We start from the raw sequence: 14,428 nt of genomic DNA, 5'->3' as shown, positions 1-14,428 counted from the left end.
AGTAGCTAATGATGTTGAACACTGTTCATGTGCTTATGTGTCATCCTTACATCATCTTGGTTGAAATCTCAATGTCTATTGCTCACTTTACAAGTAGGTTTTTTGTTTACTTATTGTTGAGTTTGGGAGTTTTTAGATATTCTGTATACAAATCCTGTTTCAGATATTTTATTTGCAAATATTTTCTTCTAGGCTGTAGCTTATTCTCTCCTTCTTTAATAGTGTCTTTAGGAGAAGAAAAGTTTTTAATCTTGAAATTGTCCAATTTATCAATTATTTCACGATTTTGATGTCACATCTAAGAAGTCTTTGCCTAACTCTAATTTATGAAGATATTCCCCTATGTTTTATTCTAAAAGTTTTAGAGATTTACAGTTTACATATAGACTTTCGATCCACTTTGAGTTAGTTTTGGGGTAAGATTTCAGGCTTATCTGGGGGTCCTTTGTTTCACATACAATTGGAAATTTCTAGTGTATAAAAATAAGTTTGATTTTTGTGTGTTGACCTTGTATCCTGCCACCTTCTTAAACTCCCTTATTGGTTTTAGAAGTTTTTTGTAGAGTCCTTCTTTGGGTTTTTCTATGTAGACAATCGTCGACTGTGATGAAGAATCATTTTACTTTTTCCTTTCCAAACTGTATGCAGTTTTAATTATTCGTCTTGTCTTATTTCACTGGCTCAGACTTTTCAGTGCCATGTTGAATAGGATTGTTAGGAGAGAACTTCCTTACCTTATTCCTGATCTCAGGGGAAATACATTCAGTAATTCAACATTAAGTATAATGTTAGTTGTACGTTTTTTGTAAATGTGTTTTGTTTGAGGAAGTACCTGCCCTTCTAGTCCTACTTTTATGAGAGTTTTAATCACAAAGTGCATGCATGTTGCACTTTGTCTAATACTTTTTCTGCATCTATTGTCATAATCATATGGTCTTTTAATCTGTTAATATGATGGATTACATTTGTTAATTTCCAAATATTGAAACAACCTTGCATTCCCATGGCACATTTCTTTTGGTCATGGTGTATCATCCTTTTTAATATGTTGCTGGATATAATCTGCTAATAATTCCTTAACAATTAGGTGTATCTATGTTCTTTAGAGGTATTGGACTGTAGATCACTTTTTTGGTAATGTCTTTATCTGGTTTTAGTATCAGGGTAATTTCAACCTCATAAACTAGGTGTGGAGTTTTGATGTTTTCCTCCTCTTCAATGTTTTTGCACAAGTGTGTATACAGTGGGTATTATTTCCTCTTTAACTGTTTGGGAGGATTTTCCAAAGAAATCACGAGTGCCTGGAGATTTCCTTTTTAAAATATTTTTGACTATGAATTCGATTTCTTTAATAGATATATGAATATTCACATTATCTAGTTGGACTTGGAGGCATTTTTTAGTAGCTCTTGTTCTTTAAGGAAATAGTCTGTCTTTACCTAAACCATCTAGTTTTCATTGTAGGGTCATTTTGTAGTATTCTGTCTTAACGTTTCCAACTTTATGGTGATATCTCCTTGTTCATTCTTTATATTGATATTTGTATCTTCACACCTTTTATATTTGTCAAGTCTTGCAAGAGATTTATTAATTTATTAATCTTTTCCAAGCCAAGATTAGGGTATTTTTGTTGTTGTTTTATTGATTTTCTCTGTTTTTCTCTCTCAGTTGCATTGATTTTGGCTTTTATCTTTTTTTTTCCTTTCCTCTGCCTGATTTGGCTTCACTGTGCTCCTCTTTTCTCCTTTCCTAAGAATGAATCTTAGATTATTGATTTGAGTCTTTCCTTCCTTTGTGACATAAGCATTTAAACCTACAAATTTCTCCATAAGGACTGCCTTAGCTGCATCCCACGCATTCTGATATATTGTGTTTTTATTATTGTTCACTTCAAAATAGTTTCTAACTTCAACTCAGATCTCCTGCTTGACCTAAGGATTATTTAGAGGTGTGCTGCTTAATTACATGTGTTAGGAGATTTTTCTGCTATTAATTTCTACTTTAATTTCATCACAGTCTGAGAACCCACTTTGTTGGTTGTCCATTTTCTGAAATCTGGTAAGGCTTGTTTCATGAACAAAGATATTTGGTTATTTGATGAATGTTACATATTCTCTTGAATATAATTTATATTCTCCTTTCCATGTATGAAATATTCTATGTGTCAGTATGTTATATTTGATTTGATGGCTTTGCTCATTTCTACCTCACTGCTAATTGTCTGTCTATTTGTTCTATCTGTTGCTGAGAGAGAACTCTTGAAATCTCCAAGTATAACCGTGGATTTTATTGTTTCTCCTTGTAGCCGCATCAGTTTTTGCTTTTTGTATATTGAAGCTCTGTCAGATGCAGAAATGTTTAGGATTATTAATGTCCCCTTGATGAATTGACCCCTTTAATCATTGTGACACAATCTCCTTTAAACATGTTGATGTTATTAGTTCTGAGGCCTGCTTTGTCTGAGATAAGTATAGCTACTCTAGGTTTCTTTTGATTATCATTAGCATGAAATATATGTATATCACAAGCCTATTTTTGCCTTTGTATCTGAATTATGTTTATTTTGGTCAGCTCATTGTTCAGTCTTGCTCTATTATCCAATCCATGATATCTGCCTTTTATTTGAAGTAGTATTGGGGCCATTTAGAGGGGTCTACAAAGAATGGCCACCTACACATTTTTATAAATAAAGTTTATTTTGGAACACAGACTTGCTTATTCTTTATGTATTGACTATGAATGCTTTTGAGTCCAATGACAGATTGGAATAGTTGCACAGAGAATGCAGGCCTTCAAGTCGAGAATATTTACTATGTGGCCCTTTAAGGAAAAGGTTTGCTAGGCCTTGACTTAGACCATTTAAATTTAATGTGTTTCATGCTCTTTGTTTTCTATATTTCCTTTGTTACCTTTTCCCTCTTTTTTTAACATTATTTTGTATTAATTGAATGTTTTTTATGATCCCAAGTTATCTCTCTTGCTGGCTTACTCGCCAAAATTATTCATTTTGTTGTTTTAGTGGTTGTTTTAGGATTTGTAATACAGAGTCTTACTTTATCATGGTCTTCCTTCAAGCGTCACTCTACCACTTAAAAAAATCCTGTTAGAAATTTATAATAGTAAGTTTCCAATCTCTCGCCATATGTTCGTTATGTTATGTTGCCATATATATTACTATTTTGTATTTCATTAACCCCACAGCATATTGTTATCATCTTTGTTTAAAGAGTCAATTATGTTTTATTTTTACTGTGGCAAAATATATATAATATAAAATTGACCATTATAATTATTTTAAATGTGCAGTCCAGTGGCATTAAGTACATTAACATTGTTGTCCAACCATCACTACTATCCATCTTCAGAACTTTTCATGATCCCATACTGAAACTCTGTACCCATTAAACAATAACTCCCCATTCTCTACTACCCGCCAGCCCCTGGTAACCACCATACTATTCACTTTCTGTCTCTATGTGTTTGATTATTCTATGTACTTCATATAAGTGAAATCATACAGTAGTTGTCCTTTTGTATCTGGCTTATTTCAATGAGCATAATGTCTTCAAGGATCATCCATGTTGCATCATGTATCAGAACTGTATTCCTTTGTAAGGTTGAATAGCATTCTATTATGTGTATATACCACATTTTTTATTGTGGTACAAACACTTAACATGAGATCTACCCTCACAACAAAATTTTAAGTGCACAATACGGTATTGTTAACTATAGGCAAATGGTGTACAGCAGATCTCTAGAACTTATTAATCTTGTATACCTAATTTTATATCCACTGGACACCAATTCCCCATTTCCCCTTCCTTCCGCCCTCTGGTAACCACCATTCTTCACTGTTTCTATGAGTTAGACTATTTTAGGTACCTCATGTAAGTGGAATCATACAGTATTTGTCCTTCTGTGATCAGCTTATTTCACTCAGTATAATGTCCTCCAAGTATATCCATATTGGTACATATGACAAGATTTCCTTCTGTTTTTTTTTTTTATTGGAGTATAGTTGATTCACAATGTTGTGTTAGTTTCAAGTGTACAGCGAAGTGATTCAGTTATACATATATTCATTCTTTTTCAGATTCTCAATATTCTGTAATAACCTATATGGGTAAAGAATCTGATTTCCTTCTGTTTTTAAGTCTGAATAATACTCCACTGTATGCATACACCAAATTTTCTTTATGTTCATCCTTTGATGAGCTTCAGGTTGTTTCCATATCTTGGGTATTATGAATAATGCTGCAATGAACATGAGAGTGCAGATATCTCTTTGATATCCTGATTTCAGCTCTTTGGGATATATACTCAGTAGTGGGACTGCAGGATCATATGGTAGCTCTATGTTTAATTTTTTTGATAAACTGACATATTATTTTCCATAGCAGCTGTGTTATTGTACATTGACAAATTCCCCAACACTTGTTATCTTTATATATATGTATATATATATAATCACCATCCTAACAGGTGTGAGGTGATATCTCATCACGGTTTTGATTTGCATTTCTCTGATGATTAGTGATATCAAGCACCCTTTCATATATCTGTTGGCCATCTGTATGTCTTTGTTGGAGAAATGTCTATTCAGGTCCTTTGCCCATTTTTTAATTGGGTTATTTTGCTATTGAGTTATAGGAGTTCCTAATATATTTTGGATATTAACCCCTTTCCAGATATATGGTTTGCAAATATATTCTCCCTTTCCATAGGTTGCCTTTTCACTCTGTGGATTGTTTCCTTTGCCATGCAGAAGTTTTTTTTTACTTTGATGTAGTTTCACTTGTCTATTTTTACTTTTGTTGTTGTGCTTTTGGTGTCACATTCAAGAAATCACTTCCTACACCAATGACATGAAGATTTTCCCCCTAAGTTTTCTTCTCATAGATTTACAGTTTCAGGTCATATATGTTAAAGCTTTTAATTCACTTTGAGTGAATTTGTGGGTATGGTGTAAGATAAGGGTGTAATTTTATCCTTTTGCATGTGGATATCCATTTTTTCCCAACACCATTTGTTGGAGAGACTATCCTTTCCCCATTGTGTAGTATTGGCAGCCTTGTTGAAAATCAATTGATTGTATATGTGTGGGCTTATTTGGGGGATTTCTACTGTGTTTCATTGTTCTATATGTCTGTTTTATGCCAGTACCATACTGTTTTAATTATGTTTGCTTTGTAATGTATTTTGAAATCAGGAAGTACATTGTTATACTTGCTCAAGATTGCTTTGACTATTTGGGGTATTTTTGGTTCCATATGAATGTTAGGATTGTTTTCTATGTCTGTGATCAATGTCATTGTGGTTTGGATAGGGATTGCATTGAATCTGCAGATTGCTTTGGGTAATACAGGCATTTTAATTATATTACATTTTCCAATCCATGAACATGGGATATATTTCCATATTTTGTGTCTTCTTTAATTTCTTTCATCAATGATTTTGTAGTTTTTGGTGTACATCTTTCACCACCTTGGTTAAGTTTATTCCTAAATATTTTATTCTTTATGTTGCTACTGGAAATGGGATTGTTTTCTTTTTTATAGATACATATTTATTTTTCATAATAGTAACTTTATAAACATATATAAGCATAGATCACAAATAAATATACTGGTTTTTCTGCTGTTTCTGCCCAGGCTCTCATTGCGCAATATTGATTTTTGGTTGGTTGGTAAACAGAACAAAGGTGGAATGGAAGCTAGAGGTGAGATGAAGCAAACTCTTAGACAAAGTCACAGCAGTAGTAAATGGTCTGTGGACACTTTTAAATGTGGAAGCCTAGACTCCAGCCCTGATCTTCTAAGTACAAATCTGACTGAAGTCTGGCTTGGAAATCTGTTTTAGGAAAACTTAAGAGTCCATTCCGATGCACAGCCTTAGTTAAAACACTATTATAGAAGGATATTGGAAACAGGATATTATGATAGGAATTTAGGCAAAGGCCAGATAGTCAGGCATTGGACAGATACCCAATATTAGACTCGAGTACAAAAGAGTGTATTGGTCAAAAGGAAAGAACTGAGGTATAATCACCAAAAGATCTATAAATGCTAAGACCTTTGTTACTAAGAAATAAGGAAGGAAGTTTCTCCTGCTTAGAGCAAGATTGAGTTTATATTTGAGGATAGAACTGAGCATCCAGTTATGGGATAAACAGCACTTGATACAGGATTTGAAGGAGATTTCGGCATGAATCACAGATTCGAAGAGACCATTTCAGTAGCCCCTTCTTCTGGAATCCTCATTTGATTATAGAAAATTCACTTTTCATGAGCGTGAAAAATCACTCGTGAGTTAAATTAGCAGAAGATTGGAAAAGCATGAACAGGTTTTTAACTATAGCCTTTATTTGGAGAATACCCTCAATTTTAACCTGCTCTGAATCGGTATGCAGAACTTCAAAAGGAACAAAATCACTAGCAGCTCTTCCTCATAAACAGTGCAACTGATTCACAGATCATGGTCCAACATCAGTCTTCACGCCTTACATTTGCTCTGTACAGCTGGCTTTAAATAGACAAATGATCAACAAATGCCTACTAGCTCAATATTTAGGCAAGCAACCCCCAAATAACTACCTCTAAGTTTGCCAGTAAGTAAAGCAGCAACGTGTATCAAATAGGGCACTATGAGTTTCATGAGTTTGTTTTTCCATTAAAAAGCACTTTAAGTCAATTGCAAAATGAAACAAAGTTTGTTTGTTTTCCTCTTATATCTAGCTTGGATACCAGCTGGCAGTTTGTTGGCTGTCTCTCAGTCAAATCCAATAGAATCATTGTCCTTTGGATTTTTATCTGCTTCTCAAAAGAAGCCTAATCTTGCACAGGAATTGTGTGTCACCGTAACATGTGTCCATACCTCAACAGCACATGTTCCTTCCTTCATGGCAAAGCAAATTTCCTATTTTTTCTGAATAAACTTAATAAGGAGGTGATGAAAATTCAGTGTCACGTCTAGCATTCCATTCCTGCGTAGTGCTTTGGAGTGCCAAAAGTTACACAGACAAAATGCACTGAGTCAAGTTACACAAAGGCAATGTCAGTGCCTTGGTGACCCTTGCTGGGAATCCTTTGGTCAGGAGGCAGCAGCAAAGCAGTGGAAGCAGGGTCATTTTCTGAATGAATCTTTTTATCTTTTTTATTAATTCATCTACACTCACATGGAGCACTTGTTCACAAATAATTTTTCACTGTTTGGATAGAGACACAATAAGAGTAAAGAGTAAGAGCAGAATGGCAAGGATGAAGGCCCTCAACTTATGCTTTCAGTTAGCATTTTTTTTGAAATGAAAAAGGAGAGACATATGAGCCCAATTAGCCTTTATCAACTAAATGACAGTATTAAAACAGGAAAAAATATTGAGTGCTTATCATTTGCAAAGCAGTGTCCTTGACTGTATGAGAGGCAGATAAAAAAGAAAGTCAAGCCTGAAAGGAAAGGCTAGCACTTAATTACACGTTTTCTTGTTCTCCAAGTGTTTCGCATGTCAATGTTATGTCATACGCATGTCCTGTCACCTCAAAATTTTGTCAATTCAACTGCAGAGTACATCTTGAATGGACAGCCAAATATTTGCTTACAAAAAATAGGAGAAATTGTTTTAATGAGCACTGCAGAAGATTTTTAAAATGCATCCCAAATGAATAATGCAAACAAAATATTTCGTTTTCACTTAATTGAATTTCAAAATAATGTAAGTAATAATACATATGTTTTAAGCACACTAACCATATGAAACATGCAATGAAATGCTAACATCTCTCCTTCTCATCTCCAGTTCTAAGTTCATGAGTTTAGTGTGTACTCATACAGTTTAGTGTGGCAAACTGCATATCATCGCAGTTTTAATTTGCATTTTCCTGACCACTAATAAGAATGAATGTTTAAAATGTTAATTGGTCACTTAAAGTCTGTTAACAATATCTCAATTCAAAGTCCTCATCTTCTAATTCTCCATTAAAAGCAGAAGCTAGAGATGCTAAAGTAATTGTATCATAAATAATTTTTTAGGGCACAAAGAACCACCTTCAAATATATGGAGTTGAGATCCAAATTTAGTTATATAGACAGTTCTATTACTTAAGGTTACTGTTTGCTATAGAACTAGTATTTTTAGCATCTCAGAATGAAGTACAGGTGTTAAATCATCTATATGTGCTTTGTAGATATTATATTAGACAACATGGTACCTAGAGTCTCAGGTATAATAATAAAAATTGCTATATTATAAAAAATTAAACACATTAATGCAAATTGAAAAATGAAATTCAAGTAAAGCGTTTCTTAAGGTGTGATCCAAGGATCACCTGAATCAAATCAACTGGAGTGTTTTTTGGGTTTTTTTTAACATCTTTATTGGAGTATAATTGCTTTACAATGTGTGTTAGTTTCTGCTTTGTAACAAAGTGAATCAGCTATACATATAACTAGGGTGTTTCTTAAAGAAGCTGATTTCTGTTTCCCATCCCAGGTCCACTAAAAATCACTTTCTGGGAGACACACTGGAACCTGCATTTTAACAACTGCTCTACATAATTTTTATGTAACTAAAATTTTAAAAACCATTTGATTTGAGGGATTACAACAAAGTGATAGTTTTGTTTGTTTAAATCTAACCAATCTTGCATAAATGAGACAAAAAGGATCTAACAAGTAAGTCAGAAAGAGAAAAACAAATACCGTATGCTAACATATATATATGGAATCTAAGAAAAAAAAAAAAGGTCATGAAGAACCTAGGGGCAAGATGGGAATAAAGACACAGACTTACTAGAGAATGGACTTGAGGATACGGGGAGGGGGAAGGGTAAGCTGTGACAAAGTGAGAGAGTAGCATGGACATATATACACTACCAAATGTAAAATAGATAGCTAGTGGGAAGCAGCCTCATAGCACAGGGAGATGAGCTTGTTGCTTTGTGACCACCTAGAGGGGTGGGATAAGGAGGGTGGGAGGGAGGGAGATGCAAGAGGGAAGAGATATGGGAACATATGAATATGTATAACTGATTCACTTTGTTATAAAGCAGAAACTAACACTCCATTGTAAAGCAATTATACTCCAATAAAGATGTTTAAAAAAAAAACGAATCTTGGAAATAAATTCCAAAATACTTAGTAAATGAAAATATTTTTGCTGCAAATACCAGTTTACATTAACAAATATTAAAGTGTTTTTAGGCATTCATGGCTTTTCTTAGAGGATCAGCCAAATAAATATTAAAGTGTTTTATAGACATTTAATGTTGTTATAAAATAACTACACAAAATATTTTCTCAGCCTTCTAATTTTAAATAATTATCAAAATATGTGTCATTCACTAGGAAAGCATAGTAAAAATTAAAGGGCACTGTTTTAAATAACAAAGGATGAAGACTTAGATTTGGGTTTTGTGTTTAGCTATGTGAGGCATTAATCTTTTTAAGTATTTTAAAGTGTTTTATTTTTCATTTTTATCAAATTAATACATGTAGAATATTTTAATCAAATAGTTCTTAAAAATATATAAACAGCCCCATCTTCCTCTATCTCACCTCTGCCTTACTTACCAGAAACAGTCACTTTTCATTCTTTTTGCTATTTCTTTTGGTAGTTTCTATATTTCTTAATAATGTCTTAATTCTGCTATTTCCTACTATATAGCACAGGGAACTCTACTCAGTATTCTGTAATAACCTATGTGGGAAAAGTATCTGAAAAATAATAGATCTATGTATATGTATAACTGAACCACTTTGCTGTACACCTGTAACTAACACATCATTGTTACCCAACTATAGTCCAATATAAAAGAAAAAAAATTTTTTTAAGTGTTTCTACTATATATAATATAGATAACTAATAAGACCTACTGTATAGCACAGGGAACTCTTCTCAATACTCTGTAATGACTTTTATGGGAAAAGAATCTTAAAAAGTGTGGATATATGTTTACATATAATTGATACACTTTGCTGTACAGCAGAAAATAACACAACATTCTAAATCAACTATACTCAAAATATAAAATTAAATTAAATTTAAATTTTAAAAAAAATCCTGCTATTTCTTGCTTTATCCAGTGTAGGCCTTACCTACTGACTTGCTGACTATCCACCCAATACAAAGGTAGCTCTGGTTTCAGTTAATTGAACTTTACTTTCTTAAACAGCCTTCTGCCTCTCCGCCAACAGAGCAATTTGTAGAGTTTTTTTTTCTTCCCTTTTTTACTTTCATTTTATGTGCCTATGTTTATAGTTTTGTGTTAAACCAAAGACTCGCTGATCCAGTAAGTTATGCATTTTTCTTGGAGACCTCTATTTCAAAATCTTCAGTGCTTCAATGAGGACTACACACTCTACACTCTGGTTGCCCCACTGTCAAAACAAGGATGTTTCCTTTTGTTGCTCTCCTGGGTTGAAACTGTTGTTCTTGGATCTCATTCTTTTTCTTTTGCTTTTACTTTCTTGGTTTTTTGCCATGTATGCTAAGGCATATCCCTTATAAATTCAAAAGAAATGGTGTATGGGATGTCATTTCTGCATCTTTGTATTAGAAGATGTATATTTTCTGCCCTTTATTTGATCATTTGGCTGACAGTATATCCTAGTCTAGATTGTAAAACTCAAAAGATGTTAGGGTTTTTTTTTTTTTTTAAATTGAGGTATCTGTGTTTTATATTAGTTTCGGTTGTAAACTAACTGTTCTGTTAGTTTCTGCCGTACAACGAATTGAATCAGCTCTATGTACACATATATCCCTTCCCTCTCGAACTCCCTCCTAGCCCCCACCCCATGCCACCCATCTAGGTCACAACAGAGCACCGAGCTGAGCTCCCTGTGCTATACAGCAGGTTCCCAACAGCTATGTATTTTACACATGGCAGTGCACCCATACGTCAATCCCAACCTCCCAATTTATCCAACACCACTCCGCCCTCATGTCCACACATCCATTCTCTACATCTGCGTTTCTACTTCTACCCTGAAATGTAGGTTTATCTGTTCCATGTTTTTAGATTCCAGATATATGCATTAATGTAAGATATTTTGTTTTCTCTTTCTGACTTACTTCATTCTGTATGGCAGACTCTAGGTCCATCCATATCTCTACAAATGACCCAATTTCATTCCTTTAAATGGCTACTATTCCATTGTGTATATGTACCACATCTTCTTTATCCACTCATCTGTCGAAGGACATTTAGGTTGATTCCATGTCCTGGCTATTGTAAATAGTGCTGCAGTGAACATTGGGGTGCATGTGTCCGTTTGAATTATGGTTTTCTCAGGGTATATGCCCAGCAGTGGGATTGCTGGGTCATATGGTAGTTCCATTTTTAGTGTTTTAAAGGAACTGCATGCTGTTCTCCATAATGGCTGTACGAATTTACATTCCTGCCAAAGGAGCAAGAGGGTTCCCTTTTCTCCACACCCTCTCCAGCATTTATTGTTTGCAGATATTTTGATGATGACCATCCTGGCCAGTGTGATGTGATACCTCATTGTAGTTTTGATCTGCATTTCCCTAATAATTAGTGATGTTGAGCATCTCTTCATGGGCCTCTTGGTCATCTGTATGTCTTCTATGGAGAAATGTCTATTTAGGTCTTCTGTGCATTTTTTGATTGGGTTGTTTTTTTTCTTTTTTTGATATCAAACTCCATGAGCAGTTTGTTTATTTTGGAGATTAAACCTTTGTCAGTTGCTTTGATAGAAATATTGTCTTCAATTTTGAGGGTTATCTCTTGGTCTCATTCATGATTTTTTTGCTGTGCAAATGTTTTTAAGTTTCATTAGGTCCCATTTGTTTATTTTTGTTTTTATTTCCATTTCTCTAGGAGGTGGGTCAAAAAAGATCTTGCTGTAATTTATGTCAAAGTGTGTTCTTCCTATGTTTTCCTCTAAGAGCTTTATAGTGTCCAGCCTTACATTTAGGTCTATAATTCATTTTCAGTTTATTTTTGTGTTTGGTTTTAGGGAGTGTTCTAATTTCATTCTTTTACATGTAGCTGTCCAGTTTGCCCAGCACCACTTATTGAAGAGACTGCCTTTTATCCATTGTATATTCTTGACTCTTTCTCATAAATTAGGTGACCATAGGTGCATGGGTTTATCTCTGGCTTTCTATGCTGTTCCATTGATCCATATTTCTGTTTTTGTGTCAGTATGATACTCTCTTGATTACTGTAGCTTTGTACTATAGTCTGAGGTCAGGGAGCCTGATTCCTCCAGCTCTGTGTTTCTTTCTCGGATTGCTTTGGCTATTCGGGGTCTTTTTGGTTTGCATCTAAATCATACAATTTTGGGTTCTAATTCTGTGTAAAAATGGCATTGGCAATTTGATATGGATTGTATTGAATCTGTAGATTGCCTTCAGTAGTACAGTCATTTTCACATTATTGATTCTTCCAATTCAAGGAAGTAGTATATTTCTCCATCTGTGTCATCATTGATTTCTTTCATCAGTGTCTTATAGTTTTCTGAGTACAGGTCTTTTACCTCCTAAGGACGGTTCATCCTAGGAATTTTATTCTTTTTGTTGCAATGGTAAATGGAATTGTTTCCTAAATTTCTCCTTCTGATCTTTCGTTGTTAGTGTATAGGAATGCAAGAGATTTCTTGACATTAATTTTGTAGCCTGCAGAGGGGGCATGCACTTCCTCCTGCTCGCTGACTCCCTGGCCTGGGATGGTCTTGTGCCTTCACGCCAGTGCCTGGAGTGGCCACCGTCCCTCCCCACTCCCCAACCCCATCCATGGGCATCCGCCCTCCCCAGGTATCACTGGTCCATTCTGCCCTCCAGGACCCCTCTCCAGTGACCCCCCACACATCGCGCCAGAGCCTGGCTGGTGTCAGAAATGCCCATACAGCAACAGCCCTGTGGCTGAAATGGTCTTGGTGCTCCAGCCGCGTGTCAATCCTGTGCCTCTGAAGAGGGAGAGCCGAGTTCAAGACATTGGTCCACTACAGACCTCCCAGCTCCACATAATATCAAATGCTGAAAGCTCTCCCAGAGAGCTCCATCTGAACGCTAAGACCCAGCTCCACTCAACGACCAGCAAGCTACAGTGCTGTACACCCTGTGTCAAACAACTAGTAAGACAGGAAAACAACCACACCCATTAGCAGAGAGGCTGCCTAAAATCATAATAAGGTCACAGACACCCCAAAACATATCACTGGATGCAGTCCTGGACAACAGAAAGACAAGATCCAGCCTCATCCACAAGAACACAGGCACTAGTCCCCTCCACCAGGAATCCTACACAACCCCACTGGGGGCAGACACCAAAAACAATGGGAACAAAGAGCCTGCATGCTGCAAAAAGGAGACCCCAAACAAAGTAAGTTAAGCAAAATAAGAAGACAGATAAACACACGGCAGATGAAGGAGCAAAGTAAAATCCAACCAAACCAAACAAAGGAAGAAGAAATAGGCAGTCTACCTGAAAAACAATTCAGAGTAATGGTAGTAAAGTTGATCCAAAATCTTGGAAATGGAATGGAGAAAATACAAGAAACATTTAACAAGGACACAAAAGAACTAAAGAGCTAACAAACAATGATTAACAACACAATAAATGAAATTTAAAATTCTTTAGAAGTAATCAAGAGCAGAATAACTGAGGCAGAAGAACGGATAAGTGACCTGGAAAATAAAATAGTGGAAATAACTACTGCAGAGCAGAATAAAGAAAAAAGAATGTAAAGAATGGAGGACAGTCACAGAGACTTCTGGGGCAATATTAAACGCACCAACATTCTAATTACAGGGGTCTCAGAAGATGAAGAGAAAAAGAAAGGGACTGAGAAAATATTTGAAGAGATTATAGTTGAAAACTGCCCTAATATGGGAAAGGATATAGTCAATCAAGTTCAGGAAGCACAGAAAGTCCCAGAGAGGATAAATCCAAGGATAACCACGCCAAGACACATATTAATCAAGCTATCAAAAATTAAATACAAAGAAAAAATATTAAAAGAAGCAAGGGAATAAAACAAATAACATACAAGGGAATCCCCATAAGATTAACAGCTGATCTTTCAGCAAAAACTCTGCAAGCCAGAAGGGAGCAGCAGGACATATTTAAAGTGATGAAAGGGAAAAAACTACAACCAAGATCTCTCTACCCAGCAAGGACCTCATGCTGATTTGACAGAGAAATTTAAACCTCTCCAGACTAGCAAAACCTAAGAGAATTCAGCACCACTAAACCAGATTTACAACAAATGCTAAAGGAACTTCTCTAGGCAGGAAACACAAGAGAAGGAAAAGACCTACCATAACAAACCCAAAACAATTAACAAAATGGTAATAGGAACATACATGTTGATAATTACCTCAATTGTAAATGGATTAAATGCTCCCACCAAAACACATAGACTGGGTTAATGGATACGAAAACAAGACCCGTATATATGCTATCTA

The sequence above is a fragment of the Eschrichtius robustus genome, chromosome X (assembly GCF_028021215.1).
Source record: "Eschrichtius robustus isolate mEscRob2 chromosome X, mEscRob2.pri, whole genome shotgun sequence".
Taxonomy (NCBI): Eukaryota; Metazoa; Chordata; class Mammalia; order Artiodactyla; family Eschrichtiidae; genus Eschrichtius; species Eschrichtius robustus.
Note: the sequence above shows the minus strand (reverse complement) of the source record.